Source organism: Calonectris borealis, chromosome 11, assembly GCF_964195595.1.
Source record: "Calonectris borealis chromosome 11, bCalBor7.hap1.2, whole genome shotgun sequence".
Lineage (NCBI taxonomy): Eukaryota > Metazoa > Chordata > Aves > Procellariiformes > Procellariidae > Calonectris > Calonectris borealis.
In genome coordinates, this window is record NC_134322.1 from 1,390,834 (window position 1) to 1,407,353 (window position 16,520).

At 56.3% G+C, this 16,520-nt stretch overlaps 1 protein-coding gene across 1 annotated transcript in view; it reads right to left on the reverse strand.

The window, feature by feature from the left end:
• Positions 1–16,520, reverse strand: part of LOC142086494 (uncharacterized) — a 76,322-nt gene that overhangs the window by 3,555 nt on the left and 56,247 nt on the right. The window contains exons 11-12 of the mRNA XM_075159553.1: positions 15,147–15,210; positions 6,166–6,310 (exon numbers count right to left, since the gene is read on the reverse strand). The gene's annotated coding sequence lies outside the window, so the exon portion shown is untranslated. The remainder of the gene's footprint in view (positions 1–6,165; positions 6,311–15,146; positions 15,211–16,520) is intronic.

The window sequence follows — 16,520 nt, forward strand, 5'->3', positions numbered from 1 at the left end:
GCAGGAGCCCTCCCTGCATCCGCAGCCGGTGCCCCGGGGGGCCAGCCCTGGACATGGCACAAAAAACAGAGAAACAGCCCCAAAGCAAGGCCCAGGCCACGGGCCACGGTCATGCAGACAGACAAGGTCATGTCGCCGCTGCAGCTAAATCTGGCTGAGCACCAAGCGGCATTTAATAAAACGCCGGGGCGAGGCAATCGCCAGGCTTTACCCCTGCAGATGCTTATCCTTCTGTGTTGTTTCATTTCTTCTAAACATTTAATTACACTTCCAGTTATTTCCCTGTTAAGGCTGGATGCTGGTGGACTAATCGACTTCCCAGCGACACAAAGCAAATCCTATTGACAGCGGCGATAAGGAGTTACAGCCCGCAGCTGCTGAGCATGGCCCGCAAGCTGGCTGAGGGGCTCGGGCAGCCCCGCGCCCCCCGCTCCCCCGGCTCCCCGGCATATGGGGACCTTCCGTGGCCGCCCTGCCTCCCCGACCCCCGCGGCCCCGCCATTTGGCAGTCGGTTCCTGACACAAAGGCTCAGCCAGCCCATGTGAGGCTTTGATCCTCTCTCCTGCTGCAGCCTCCTTCGTCTCCCCAAAGCCCGGCCGGCCCCTGGCTCCCGACCCCAAAACGGTCCCAACCCGCCGGCCGGCATCACGGCGTGGGGTGCCGGCAGGTTTGCAGGGTGTGGCTCCCACCAAGCTGGGTGCTGCAGCTCGGGATCCCGCAGGGTGATGGCAAGGTAAGCCTGGCATGTCACCATTGTGCACGGGATGCCCAGCACAGCATGCACGGGAAGGAGGGATGCCCAGCACGGCTCCCGCATGCACGGGAAGGAGGGATGCCCAGCACGGCATGCACGGGAAGGAGGGATGCCCAGCACGGCTCCAACATGCAAGGATTGGAAAGAGTTGCAGCTCAGGCAAAAACCCTCCCCAGCCACCTCAGTGCAGTTCCTGCGCTGGGGGTCCTGTTCGGGGGCTGCGTGTCAGGATAGAAAAGTGTTTCAAGGGCAGTTGCCAGCCATAAATAAAGCATTTCCCGCCATGGAGGCTGCGCTCTGGGGCCGAGAGCCACACTGCACCGCAAAGGAAGGGAAAGATGGTTCATACCTGTCTTCCGCGGCGCTGGAGGAGGCTGCTCGGAGGGATCCCCAGAGCCAGGGCTCGCGCCAGGAGGAGTTTGGGATGGCACGGTCAGTGCAGCAGCGGGGCCGGCTGGCTTTGCTCCCTCCGGGGTGTGAAGCAGCCAGACCTGCTGCTCCCCTGCAGCAAGGGGCCCCGAAGCGATGCAGGGGGACACCCAGGCTTTGGGGGTCCCGGGCACAGCATCTGCTCCCTCCTCGCTGCTCAGCCGTGGCTGGGAGGATGCTCCGGAGGTTTCCCCAGCCCGGGGCCCCTCCAGCCTTCGCTCCCCAGTGCCCCAGCCCAACCCTGAAGCCATTCCTCATTTTCTTGAAGAAGGAATCCCGCTCTCGCTATGCACCCCTTAAAATGCCTGGTTGTATCTGCTGCATTTGCACGACTCCGTAACAAGAAGAGCTCAGTTCTGCCTCCTTCTATCGGACCCACTGGCAAGGCGCAGGCTATGCATAAAAACATTTCTGCAGCCTTCTTGTTGACGCCTGGAAATGAGACACAAATTCTTGGCTCTCTCTTTCAAATACAGTCTTCTTCCTGCAAATGTATGTAAACTTGCAGCTCAAACCCATTATGCATTCAGGTGTGAATACATAGCAATTCGAAATGTTCCTTTTACCTGTAAACAGAACTTCACATTTTCTCCCACCGGTATTGTTTTTATGCAATACACTACAGTTTGGGTTTTGTTTTTTCTTTTTTTTTTACTTTAAGTAACAGCCATTTAAATTTTTTTACAGTCTAATATCTCTGTGAAGCAGTCTCAGACACTGAGTTCATTATTTATTGAGCTCTATCAGTGACTTTAAAAGAAATCTTTTATATCAGATTTGCAGTGTAGTAATCTCGTTGGTCTGCTTGACAGGGAGAAAAACCACAGTGCATAAACTCCTTTACTGCCTCTGAGTATGGGTTAAAAGAAATACATTTTTCAGGGCTTGGAGGGGAAAATTCTGGAGATTAAACGAACCGGTGGGACCTGCACCTCTCCTGGTAGCGGGATGCTGATGGGATTTTATCTCCTACCTCCGAGAGGGAAACAAAATGCTGAGTCTCTTCCGCGGAGCTTTCCGAAAGGCACGTGCCTGCCTCGGCTGGGGGTGAGACCCCGGGACGGGCATCACCAACTGACCCAACAACACAAATAAAACCTTCTTCGTGTGGTCCACCGACCAGCTTTCTCTGATAGAAGTGGCAAACCTCAACATCTAACAGCACAGAGCCAATATAGACTGGAAAGGCAGAGGTTTGGGCACAAGAGCCCTTTCTCCACCTCCAGCCGCCCAGTTTGGTGGCAAAGCCACCCTGGAAAAACCCGAGGCTGGACCACGAACACAGCCCCTCGTACTGAACTTCACCCCAACCCAGAGCATCAGCTCCGTACATGCTTTGTGCTGCCAGTTTGTCCTCTGGAATTAATATAAACATCCCTTGGAAGTTTTCATTAAGGTCTTATTTAATGCGGTGCAAGGGGAGGCTGGAGCGGGACGCTGCCGAAGGGCGCGGGCAGCGAACGCGACCTTTTAATGTGGTCCGGAGGTATGCACACTCTAATCTTATTAGGCTTAGGGGCTTGAAGTTTAGAAGTTTAACTCAAACCCCCATTATTATGACTTACTCTTTATGCTCCCCTTGCGATGATTAATCCGTGAAAATAAAAAGTCCCTCCCCCGTAAATTTGCAAGACACAAAAGAAGCAATAAGCCATTTTCTGGAATAATTTAAAGTGGGTTTGGAGAGAGACTTTGCTCGAGTGCTAGGGCAGATCAGAGGCATGGGGGGACCGTGGCTTAGGGCAACCTTTGAATTCAGGCAGTTAGTTACATTTTAATCCCATATTTGAATAATGTGACCAAAAGGCCTTTTCCATTAAAAAATAGAGAGCAACAAAACACCCAAGCTGGAGCTGGTTAGGCAGTGGCCAGCGCAGTTCAGGGTTTCAGGGAGAGCTCGCACCCAAGGGGAGCAGGACCCCGAGCTCCTGCAGCTCCCGGCTCGGCACCGCCCCGGCACCCAGAATAAAGCGCATTTGGAAACCTGCACTCCGGAGAAAGCCCAGGCCGGACAAGCGGTCGTTGGCCACGGGACGGAGCACGGTGGGTCCGAGGACATCGCTTCAAGCCACCCAAATCTGAAAGCGCTGGCCGGCTTCAAACCAGCCTGACCGCACACAGACCCGACGTCACAGCCCTGATTTTTGGGAAGGGGTAAAAGATATAGGTGGGGAGGTTTTTGTGGAAGCAAAGGAACAGTGCCCATGGAAATCATCAGCGGGGCACCGGGGCACCGATTTATCCCAGCGAGTGATGCCACAGTCCTGGCACCCCAAAAAACCATCGCCCTGGTCAGTGCTTTTGGGCAGCCCCTCGCCCCTCTCCCAGTGCCACAGTTCAACAGTGCCACTGCCACATGCACCACCCGGCGCTGAAGCAGCTCCCGCTGCCCCTTCCCCGGCTGCCGCTGCTGGAGCCGATGGGATGAACGGGTGCTGAGCCACCCCCGTCCCGCAGCCTGGGCTGTGATGCTGCTCCCCCCTCAGCTGGGGTGCAAACGCCCCGGTCCAGCACAGCGGAGATGAAACAGAGCAACACAGGGCTCCAGCTTGCACCTACACATTGTTTGGGGAAAAACCAGCTTTTCTCATCCCAAACATTAATATCCTGTGGCTTTTCTGCTCAAGAAGCGCATTTGGGATGATTAGATTGCAGACATTACGGAAACTTCAGGAGAAATGCCAGGCGACTGCTGAACACCACATTTTAATACCTGCAAACAGCACTTCTGCATCTTCATCCAGCATTATTTATTTAGTGTCAGCTTCTTAAACATGCTCTGGAGGATGCTGAAGGTGTACAGCTCACAGGGCTGTTCTCCCTGACAGCTACCATCTCCTGTATCAAGTATTAGGGATGCTTAAGTCACGCTACCTGGAAGAGACACTGAATAAATGAATCCCAATGCCGCAGAGATGCCGCGTGTTTCCCCAAGCTGTGCAGCAGATCAGCCTGGGAAACCCATTGCTGGTTTCTCCACGCACAAATCTAGCAAACCTTTTTTGGGGGGAGAGGAAGACCTGGAGCCCAAAGTGGCTGGGGAAGCCAGAGCAGCTGGTCAAGAAGAGGTTTTATATATCCCGGCTCTCCTCGTGGTGACAGACCAACGGCATCCTCGTCCGGAGAAAACCTGAGGTCAGCGGGGAGCTGATGGTTTCCCTGGGTACCACATCCCCTCCCTCCCGCATCCCTGGGTACCACATCCCCTTGGGCAGGGCTCCCCCCTCCCCTTGAAACCGGATGGGACACGGGGGGATCCCAGTTTCAAGGGGAGGGGGGAGCCCTGCCTCTGGATTCAGGCTTTTTGGGATCCGCTTCCTGGGACCCCAAACCCTTTAGCATCTCTCCCCGCCACGAGCAGTCGGAGCCAGCGGAGCATCGGGTGCAGCCCCCCTTGATGTGGGAGCCAGCAGGACGGGTGCCCATGTATCTAGCAGCAGGATATGGCCCCATATGTTTTTCCTCTGCCTTAATTTACATTCCAGGAATGGATCAAAAAACCAAATAAAAACGGTAAGGCGATGCCAGCTCCTACATCTGCCTTTGGAAACCTTCAGCTGTGGCCACTAATGTTGCCTAATCCCGGCCAGACAGCGCAGCTGAGAAACTCGGCAGCGGCGGGGTGGGGAGCCTGCCTGCGGGCAGAGGGGTCCCCTGGGGATCCCAGCCCTCTCCCGTGGGGGGAGACCACCACGCTCCCTCCATGGGAATCCCCCTCTCCCCACTGAAGGCCACTGCACGCGGGTGCAGGGCACGCGGCCGCACCGCGCCAAGGGGAAAATCTCCAAGCGTGCACCCGCTTTGGCCTCGATTTTAATTGCTTGTGATGAAATGGTGGCACAGGGTCCCACCAAGGGCCAGCGCCTTCCAAAAAACCCCATTAGCAGCCAGGCAGCCCCGAGGTACATCGTTTTTCCAGCGAGTTCACGGAGAGGCCGTGTTCCCCCCCCGTCCCCCCATTTTTGGAAGCGCTTCGATGTCAGCCAACGTGTTCTGCTTTGATCAACAAAACTGCACAGGCACCGGAGCTGATGGTAATAGAAAACAAATTGAACCAGGCTGGAAATGTTTAAAAAGAAACACACAGTATGCAGGAGCCAGAAAGCGCAGCTCGGCGTGTCCGTGCTACACGAAGCAGCGTTTCGCCCCAGACCTCAGGACATCAAACAGCGACGGAGCCGGCGAAAGCCCCCCCCGCCCTCCTGTCCCTGCCAAAGTGCATGCGGGGAGACTGGTGTTTATTTTTGTGGCTGTTGCTTTTGCCCTGCCGGGCCCCCTCTCCCTCCGAATGCACTCTCAAAATGTGGCTGACCCGAAGCTGCCCGGGGATGCAGCTCTGCAAAGCCTCTGCGCGGCTCCCCGGGGGCCGTGGGTAGCAGGGGGGGTCTAGGGGACCGGGCAGGGAAGCATTTGGGGGTGCTGCGAGCCCTCCAGGCTCCCAAAAGAGCTCCTAAACCCGGGACGCAGGAGGAGAGACCCGGTGGTGGTCCCTTCCCGGCACACGCACCAAAAACCAGCTTCCCGGTGCCTGGGGGGGCCGGCAGCATCTCCCCCCCGCGCTGGCCGGGGAGCGGGGCGGTGGGGAGCCCGGTGCCCCGTGGCACGGGGCCGGGGACCTGCTGCCCCTGGGACCGTCCCCATCCTTTCCCAGAGGACGACTGCGTGGTCCCTGGGGGTGAGCGGCTCCCCGGGGACCCCGAGGGGAAGGGTCCTGCCTCCTGCGCACCGGTCGTCCCGTGACACCGGCACCGGGCTCTGCCCGAGGCAAAACCCGGCTTTACTCTCGGAAAGCCCCGCGGCCCTCGAGGCGTGCACAGGCTCTGCGAGAGGCCAGGCACGAGCCCAGCAAACCTCTAAAATTAAGCACGATAAAGCATTTGGCTGCGTTGCAACGTAACGGGGTAGCTCCAGAGGGACTTGGCCCCCAGCAGCCCTAACGACACCCGGACAAAGCCCACGGAAAACAACAGGAGCACCAAACCTGTGCGGATCTCCCTCAGCGGTTTTGAGCTTTAATGGGAAGGGCTTTGATTTACAGCCCCAACGGCCGCTGCAGAAACGGAGCCGTTCTCCAAATGGCGAGGGGCCAGCGGGACGGGCCGTTCACGAGCTGCAACCCGGGGTTTCTAAAAAGAAAACAAAAAAATAACGAAGCCTAATGAACACGAGGACGTCTAAAGGGGTGAATGATCAGTCAGAGATCTCAGTTATTCCCAGGCAAGGGCTCAGCCTGAGCGGAGGCACGGAAAGGGGGGGCGGCAGGATGGGGCGTTTGGGGGGAGCGGGGGGAGTCTGTCCCTGCTCCCCCTCTCCTACGGCCCAGGGCTGGAATTCGGGGGCCCAGCACTCAAGACGCCTCGCCTGCGGAAAGCGGGCAACCACTGCTTTCAGCTTGGGTAATGGCACCGGTGAGCAGCGGCGCGGGGGCGTGGGCGTCCTGGGGCTGCTCCGTGGCCCTGTGCACACATACCAGTGCCGTCACACCGTATATACAGCACGGTGCTATAGGGAAGCTCTATAGACTCACCCCCCGTATACACCATAGTGCTGTCGTGTCTGGCTGCCAAACCCTATGGAGAGTCGTAACTGGCCCAAACCTATTTTCCATTGCAAATTCCTTTGAGTCATGGAAAGATTCAGATTTATCATTATTTATTTCTTTACTCAGAACTTTGGTGCCATATCTCTCCCGCTCTACAGGGACTGCCGGGCTGCCCCGTAACATTTCAAGGTCATACCAAAGCCGCTCTCATTTCTATTTGCTCTGTGGTACCCCGTTTTTGGGTGCGTGGCAGGAACACATCTCTCGGGGACGAGCACACGCCATGCGGGGAGCCGCTCCCCGGCCGGAGCCGCCGCGCTGGGCCCTGACCCAGCCCGCTGTGCTGCCGCGCTGGTCCCTGCCCGGCCGTCACCTAAAGAAGAGCGAACACCTGAAAACCAGACCCGTTCGGGGGGATTGCAAACCGGGGAGCCGCAGGGGCTGCTCATGCCTTCCCTCCTCCAACCCATCACTCATTGCCCCGCTATGGAACAAAAGAGGTTAGAAAGACGTAAAGGAACCCGATGTGCAACTCCAGCAATCCCTGCACACAGCACTGGGGAAATTTAAGAGATTTCCATCCCCGCCCGTGCCGCAGCAGCCCGGCTGGCGGGAGGCGGCTGGCAGAAGCACTGGTCTGCTACCAGCACGGGCACCGATGGGTCCGGAGGCCAGAGGTACCGGGAGCCGGGATGCGCCGCTTGCCCGATGCCGGGTGGAAGCAGGCATGCAAAGACATCCCAGTGCGGGCTCCGGACTGATCCGGGACACCGCAGGAAGATTATCCCATCAGCGGGACATGGGAGATGGCGCAAGGGCTGCCAGGCTCTGTACAAAGTGGCAGAGGGGTGTTTTATTTTTATTATTGTTAAGCACCGGGCTTGAAAACACTGAGGAACCAGCTGGGGCTCCCGAGCTGACACTCACCGACTCATTTGGAAAGTGCACCCTCTAGACCAGACAAGGAAAAAGTTTACAGTTCCCAATATTTTAACCCTAATCCCCGACAGAAAATCAGATTTGGGATGTAATTTGCATAGCATGTCTCATGATTTCATTTAATCTGCCCAATCCTCTTACGGAGCAGAACAGCATAAGTTATCACAGACAACGGGGCTGCTTAGAAACTGCAAATCCACCCGTCCAGCAAACCTTGAATTCTGTAGTTAATCCCGCTCCTGCCAGCGCACATCGCCGCGGAGGATGGAGAGGATGCGAGGGAGCGAGGCGAAGCTCCGGCAGCGCTGGGTCAACCTCCAACCTCCCCAGAGCCCGAGTGAAATTTTAGGGCTCTGAGTCACTTCTTTGCTTCCAGGCGATCTGCCTAACCCCAGATCTTGTTAGGAACTGAAATACCACCCTGACTGACACGCTACAAACATGCGTTCAGCTACGTCTGCCTTCCAGAATTAACTTAACCCAAAATTTCCTCCTAGCAGGAAACCCATGCAGGGCTCCGCTGCCGCTCGACTTTTTCAGTTAATAGAGCATCTACCAAAGCCTTTAGGCTTTGTCTTTAATTTGTCCATATAATTACAGAGAAAATGTATTCTTTGTAGCGATCGGATTCCAAATCGATCCAGCAATCAGAGCCGCGTCCTATTTTTCAATTAACTCTTCATCATCAGTCCTGCTCCCTCGCACTCCGCTCGCACGGCAAAAAAAAACCCCCAGCAAAATACTTTTTAAATGATTTGTTGTGATCGAATAACTCCCCCAAATACCACAAAGTATTAAAATCCCTACTTCAATATCCTTTATCCTTTAAGGTTCTTTATAATTCAATAAACAGGATTTCAAATCCTCCCCAAACCGTGGTGGACTTGTTCTGCGCTGCCGTTCCAGGCCACTCTTCTAATGCATACTCTTATTAAGCTGTGCAAGCTTACAGCTCTTTAATCTTTTTGAACACATGTTGAGAAGAATAAAAGCAATTTTGTTTGGGAAACTGAAGGCCATGTTCAGCTGGAAATAAGCTTTTTCTATAATCTCACCTCTTGCTTTACAGAGCCGGCTCCGGGGCTGTTACCCAGTAACCCTGAAAGGCACCACCTCGCTCCATTCATTTTCTCTCTTTTTTTTAATTGTGGGAGGGGAGAATTAAGGAAAAACCCCTAATTTTGGCTCTTTTTCCCCGAATTGGTACAATTTTACAATTTCTGCCCTCAAAATAATCTCAGATCTGGGCTTCCTTTGGCTCAGAGCTAATCTGGATGTAATTCCCCCACCTCTGCCTCTGCCCTTGGCAACACACAAATACAGATTAGAGGGTTATATAAATGTAATTTTCTAATTAATCATTTCAGGGCCAGCCGCAACATTTTTTTGTATACCAACAAATGCACATAAAGTTCAACTGTGAGCGAGGGGAGGCTTTATATAACAGAAAGGTTTCTGCTCTGCAGCTGGAAAATAAACTGCCCCTTCACGCTGACCTCAGCCAAACCCCCCGACGCGATGCCGGAGCAACCACCCGCTGCCAAAACATCCCCAACCTGCCCCCCAAAGCCTTGCCGGGGCCGGGAAGGCCCCCCCGAATCGCCGGGGCTTGAGCCGTGCTGCTCCGGGGGTTTCCCAGCGATTCCGTCCCGCCGGGGAGTGACACTTCATCCCACCTGAAACGCCTTGTGGAAACCTGAAAGAAAGAGGATTTTGTTTTCTTTCTAAATATCTCGCGGAAAAAATACTTGCACGGCCTCTTTAAAAATAAACTGAAGTGTTCATTAGTTGGCCTATTTTTTCAGGTGTATTCTAATAGCACTAATTAACTCTAAGGTAGATTTTAGCACTTCAGCCTCCCTTTCTGCCTTCAAATGCCAAAACAAATCTTGCCATAATTACCAGCAATCCTTTTCATTACCGGCTGCCTAATTATCCTATTAATAGCACATCCTAAGAGACTATATTTGCTTGGCAGGCAAATATTTGTTTTTAAATTAGCAAACACAAAGACAAACTGCTCTGTTTGCTGAAGGATTTTGAAATGCAAAATGGTTTATATTCATGGAAAAAAAATTAATCCAAGAAAAACCAAATGCTTAATCCATTTGAAGCATTTGAATCTTTTCAGTGCGTTCAACAAGGGGGAGGATAACCGTGCCAGAAGACGTATCTTGGAATACCTCTATGATAACACGCCTGTGTCTGTACAAGGGCTCCTGTTAGTTTTATCACTCGGGGAAGGATGCGATGCCCAGCAAACAACTGGGAAAACGGGCCCTCGCAGCGAATTGTGTAGCTCAGAAGCCAACACGCTTCAGGAAACAAGAAAAAGATGATTTTCATCTTCCTCCCTTTTTGAATTTAAAGCCCAAACTGAAAGCGCTCTCAAATGGCACCTGGGGAGCACGGCTAGCAAGACCCTTTGGGGGCTCACGAGCGATTTCTGTGCAGGTACCCTGCTGCGGGTGCAGCTGCGGGTGCAGCGCGGCCGCTATTCGCCCTGCTAAGGGACGCTGTCGCTCTGCGCATCGGACCGTAGCAAGAAAACAAGCTGCCCGTGGCTGCAGGAGCTCTCCCTCCTCTCAGGGCTCTACAGCACAATATTTGCCTGGCACAGACGGCTCCAGCACCAGGAGGATGGGAGGATGCTCTCATGGCGGAGGATGCTCTCGTGGCGGGAGGATGCTGTCATGGCGGAGGATGCTGTCATGGCAGAGGATGCTCTCATGGCGGAGGATGCTGTCGTGGCGGGAGGATGCTGTCGTGGTGGAGGATGCTCTCGTGGCGGGAGGATGCTGTCGTGGCGGGAGGATGCTCTCGTGGCGGGAGGATGCTGTCGTGGCGGGAGGATGCTGTCGTGGTGGAGGATGCTCTCGTGGCGGGAGGATGCTGTCGTGGCGGGAGGATGCTGTCACGGCGGGAGGATGCTGTCATGGCGGGAGGATGCTGTCGTGGCGGGAGGATGCTGTCGTGGCGGGAGGATGCTGTCACGGCGGGAGGATGCTGTCGTGGCGGGAGGATGCTGTGGTCACCGGGCAGGCACGCGGCTCTGCGCACCGCTTGTCCCCTCGGGCCGAGGGGATAATGCCATAACGTTTTGCTTTTAACAGGGAGCAGAAGTGGTCCCTTTCAGTGTGCAAAACTCCAGAGCGATTAGCCAGAGGAGTTAATTATTCATCCTATAGTTAAGAGGAGAGGTGATAAAGGACTTCAGCAACATGTCCCTTCAGAGCGGAGGGCGGCGGACGGCACCGGGCCGGTGGCCCAAAGCCGCTGTGAAACCCCCGTCGCTGGGAGGCAGGGGTCTGAGATGCTCCTCCGCTTCTGCGGGAAGGTGACGGCAGAGTCCCTGCCGGAAGCTCTGTCTCCAGGATTCAAACCAAACAAGGATCAATAGATCTACCCGCAACAGAGGAACTCCTCCGACATGCCTGCAGTCTGTGTCAGAGCCGCTGAATTATTTATGGACCTAGCGGGGCTTTTTCCCTGTAGGCTTGCAGAGCACCTACCTTCACAGACACGATCACAGCAGCTCTCTTCAGAAAACCAACACCTTTTTTTTTTTTTTAAAAACCCAACTGCTTCTTCCCTGGGTTATGAAAAGAGAAATACAACCTCATCTTGCGAACCGCCGAGATGAAGGAGATAAATGGGCAGCACTTTGCAGCTGTGTGTTACCGCCAGCTCAGTGGGTACAGGCAAGCTCCCCGGCTGAAGGGGGGGTCACCCACGTTTGGGGTGCACATGCAACACGGGCTTGCACCCATCCCCGAACCCTGGCTTGTTGCCTGTCCCCTTACACCTCCCATAACCTCCACCGCTCTCGCTTTTTCTCTGCAGCCCGAGGTGGGAGGAGGGTTAAACGCGTGGCTCTTCCTTCCAATTTAAGACCAACCTCCCACGCTGTGGCCTGGGAGATCCCAGTCCTGCTGGAGCGGGGTATTGTATCTGTCCGGATCTGCTCCCGGTGCCTGCCCGGACCCCGCTTGGTCCCCCTGTTACCGCCACTGCCACTGCCACTGCCACCACCACCGCCACCACCGCCGCCACCTCCACTGCCACCACCACCGCCACCACGGTGCCCCCGCCTGCAGCAGGCAGCACTGCCAAGGAGCTCAGGGGAGTTTATTTGGGATTAGAGGGCGCAGCGATAGGGCCAATCTGCTGCTCCTCCGCTGCAGGGACCCCCACGCTGGGTGACCAAACCCCCTCCGCCCGGCCCCTTCCCCGGCCAGTCGGCAAAACCCGGCAGCCGGGGCGGGCTGAGGGTGCAGGGCGAGGGACACCATGCTGCGAGGGAAAATGAGTCAGTTCCTGGGAAATAAAAGGTTAATCAGCCTGCGCAGAGCATTGCCCAGGGTTTACTTGAATGACTCAAGTCTAAAATATAGCGGCGGCCACACCGAGCATACAAAGGGGCTTTGCAATCCATTATGCTGCATCGGAGACCTGGCTGAGACCACACATGTGAGAGCGCAGTAAATAATGCATCGCCGCCCCGGCCAGCCTCCCTCCTTCTCCCTTTCCTTTTACCCTGTCAACCTCCTTGTCAGACCCCGGTGCCAGGCTGCCCGTTTGAATAAGCACCGCGGGACAACAAATATCAAACCCCTCCTCTTGCAAAAAAACCAGAAGAGAAGCGACCGGCATGGCTGGGAAGCGCAGGGCCCTGCCCCGCTCCTCGAGGGAAGCGAAGGGTCGGTGGGCGACGCTCTCCCCGCACCCACACCAGCAACCCACTGCGTTTCTCAGACCATGGGTCGGGTCGTTCGAGCGCGATGGGGACAGAGATGTACCTCGGCTCTGACAGGCAACTGTCACCATCCCACGTATGGGCTGACTCCAGCGGCCGGACCTGCAGGACCTGCCAAGCCTTGCTGGCACGGTCGAGTGATGCTTCCCAAAACATCGTTAGTACCCGATCTGCATCCAAGCGCGCTGAACGTGTGTTCGGCACCCAGCAGCGATGCGCGGCGGCTGCAGGTGGCAGGTCCGTGACACCCCCCGGGGACCACACTCCTCCTCCCACCCGTGCCTGGTGGGATGAAGCAAAGAGCCACGCCGCTGCCGAGACCCGAGACAGGACAGATTGGGCACCCGCGTGTCAGGTTGACACCGATTGACAAAAGCCTTTGGGAGAGCGACAGCAGGACGGCTGTGCCTGCAGCCCCCTCAGCGGCTGACAAGCTGTGCCTCGCCGGCAGAAGTTTGTCAGGGCTGCCACCGCCTGCTAATTACATCGCTGACGAGGATGAGGTTCGGGACGGGGCGAGTCTCCGAGCTCAGCATCCTCGAAGTGAAGGAGAGCCACCACTTCTGCGGCAGCAGGGACAGAAGTTCAGGACCCCCTGTCTCCATCAGACACACACGAGACTTGGCACGCCTGTCCCAGTTAGATTCAGAGATTTTAGGAGCAGAAGGAACCGCTTGGCAGCCAGCCAGGCTGTGCCGGCTCCAGAAGCTCATCCCGAGCTCACCCGAGACTCCCTGGAGACTCTGACCATCCCTGGGCAAACGCCGCGCCCCGGGGCTCCCTGCCCACTTGATTGCTCTGTCTTTTCCCAGCAGAAGACCCTTCTCGGGTCTGCCTCCTCTGACGGCACTAGGAAAGCAAAGAGGGTTTCCAGTAGCAAAGCCTCGGCAAGCAGTGGTAGCACCCTCTGCTCCTGAGCTCCCCGAATCGGATTCAAACACCCGCTGCTGGGCATGGTGGAGCGGGGCCGCAGCTGGGTGACGCCGCGAGGGGTGCGAGGGGCTCGACCCCGCGGATCCAGGCTCCAGCTCACTTCACCCGGTAGCAAAGCCGCTGCAAAAGCAGCCGGCAGCGGCCAGCTGAGCTGCTCCCGACACCCCTGCGCGCCGGTGAAGGACTGGGCCAACGCCGTACAACCGCACAGAGCAGCGCAGCAGCACCAAGGAGTGCACCCAGGCAAAATGATAACGAAAACTCCTTTACAGGGCAAATAGGGTTGGTTTTTGGGGTTCCTCGGAACCCGTGTTGTAACCCGGCGTGTTACGGGGAGCAGATTGCCAGCTATTTTATCAGGCCTCCAAAATTCATGACGATTCTAGGAGAAACCAAAGCCCTTTGAAGCAGAGATTTCCCCTGTCTCCTGAGCAGTTTCTCATTTTCCCCGGGGACCCCAGGGCATGGGCAGACCTCAAGCGCAGAGGGTTTAATCCACCAGAGAGGCCAGGGGGTCACCCAGGGAGGAAGGCTCTCCTCTGCCTCCCTCCCGGAGGGGTCCTTTCCCGGTGCTCCGGGGCTTTTGCAGGGGACCCCATCCGCCGTTCCCACCTCTGCTCCGGGGAGGATGGGCAGCAGCAATTCAGGGCTGCTGGGGATGTTGCTCAATGATGATTCCCCTTCTCATGTCCTTTTAGGTCAAAATCACAACTATTTCACATTTAATTGTTCTGGTGATAAGAGAGCAATTCTTCCAGCTCCTCCAGCACCTTAATTAACTGGCAGCGCATGTCTTGCTCTGCATCTCCTGCAGTGCTGCAGCCAGGCCAGCTAAATGCAAGGGCTGAGGAACAATTACACCCGGCAATCTTAGAAACACCAGTTTTCTGGGGTGGGGGAAAGGCGCTCCCCCCGTCAGGGGTATGGGGGAGGCACGTGTGGGACAGGCACCCCACACTGCCTGGGGAACCAGCCCTGGCACGGGTGCGGGCAGCAAAGGAGGCGCTGCCAGAGGAGCCGGGGTGCTCGCCGACGGGCACGCCGGGGCAGAGGGGGCTGGTCCCTGCCACGCACAGCTCGGCAGTGGGAGGCTTCCCGCAAGCCTCGGGGGTCCCCAGCACCCATCGTGGGTGGGAGGTGGCGGGGGGTCACCGGCAAAGTCTGGGGGAAAGCAGTCCCGGCACCAGGATGCGTGTTTCTCCGAGAAACCCCAGCCTCAGCAGAGGGTGCTGCAGCTGGAGCCCCCAGCCAGAGCATCCCCCGGAGCGCCCCAGCCCCTGGTCACCCACGGCTGTGAAAACGGGGCAGAAACTCTGGCCAGAGCCTCTCCAGCAAAAGGAAAAAAGGCGAAACCAGAGGCAGAGCGCCTCGTGCACCAGCAGCAGGAAAACAAACCCGGCTCCCACAATTCACGGAGGTTCGCTTTCACCCCGCGCGGGGTGGGAAGCAGATGGCGTGCCGAGGGACGGCGCCCGCCCAGGGCTCCGGCTCGGTTCTGGGTTTGATGAGCTGTGCACATGTGAAACCCGAACATCTGCAGCGCCATGTGGTGCGTGCAGCGGGCCAGGCGCAGCAGCCCCCCGCACCCACCAACCCGCAGCTAAACACCATCAATTATTCATGACCGAGTTATTTGTGGTGCAAAGGGTCCATCAGCGACTTTGATTAAAAATCCAATGAGTAATGAATATGCAAAAGCAAGCGACTGCTTGGAGGAACAGATTTGTCAAATTGTCCATACTTCATCCAGATAAAGAAAAATCTCAAGAGGTCCTGAAATTGAAAAACTTACCATCGAATCACAGCATTATCTTAATGATTAAATCCCCTCTGCCACACAGACACTTCGCATGAATCTGAAAAGGAAAATATTTGTGTCTTAAATTCGAAGTAAGGGCAGCAAGAAGAGTGGCACGCACACAAGAGGAAATGTGATTTTAATTCACATTGTGACTCCACAGCCATTTAATTATTTTAATTAGGCTTAATTAGTGGTAAATTTACAATGATATGCTTGATACCTGGCATTAAATCTTTCATGCATAAATGTTTTGTTAAAATGAGAAAATAGGCACGTGGCATTTTGCCAGCAATTAGTGCTGAATGCTCTAATGAAAGATTACTGCTCTGCCGTGATTCATGATGACAGGCAGAGCCGGGGAGTTGTTTGTGTTTCACCGGGCAGACAATAACCCCGTCACCGTCACCTGCAGCCCTGCCATTGCGACGGGTTTGGAGGGGAGTCGGGGGCATTGCTGCTCCCCTGGAGAGTGGCATCCCTCTGCGGGCAGGGGGACCGCTGGTGGCCCTGCCGGTGGCCCAGGGAGGGGACCGGCCGGCAGACGGCCACCCACTCCCCACCCCAGGGCAGGTTGTGGGGTCACCCGAAGCATCCACCCCCCTCCTCCGCAGCGGTGAAGGTGCCCTGGGCTCGCCGTCTGCCTCTGCAGGCTGGTCCCTCTCCGCCTCCCTCCGCAGGAGAATCCGGCTCCATCCCGGGCTCCATCCCGCAGACCCAGTTGTCCCCTCTCTCCCTGCCACTCCAGCGCCTTTCCCGACACCTCCTTTGTGCACCCCACGCCCGGATCCTCTCCCGCATCTCGGTGCGGCCATCAGCGCTCAACCGCATTTCAGCTCCCCTCGCCTTCTCTCGGCCCCTTCTTTCCTGCGGAGCTCCAGCTACAGGAATGCTTACGGACTTTTAAAAATCCTTCGCGAAAGCTGGAGGAGAGGTGATTTATTAGAGATACTTGTCGTGTTTGAAGCACAGCTCTTGGCTCGCCGCTGGCCCCACGCTAGACGGACCAACGCCACCGCCACGCAAGGTGAAAAGCAGCATTTCCATCAGCCCAGCATGAAACCCGGGTTCATTTCTCACCCTTCCCGGGAGGGGTGGAGGAGTGGGCGGGCAGGGGGACGGGGGCTGAGCTGCGGCGGGGTGACTTCGCGGGCTGCTCTGCCGTAACGGCAGGATTTCGGTGCCGTCACCTCTCCCTCTTACACGCCGTGGGATTTGGGGATGCTGCGGGGGGGAGGACACCCCGCTCCCACCAGGCACTGGCTACTTCCAGGATTCGGAAAGGGATTATAAAACCAGACTCACCTTTGGCTACTACAGACCAGAGGATCTGGTGACTTGGCGCAAGGATGATTCCCAAGTGCCCTT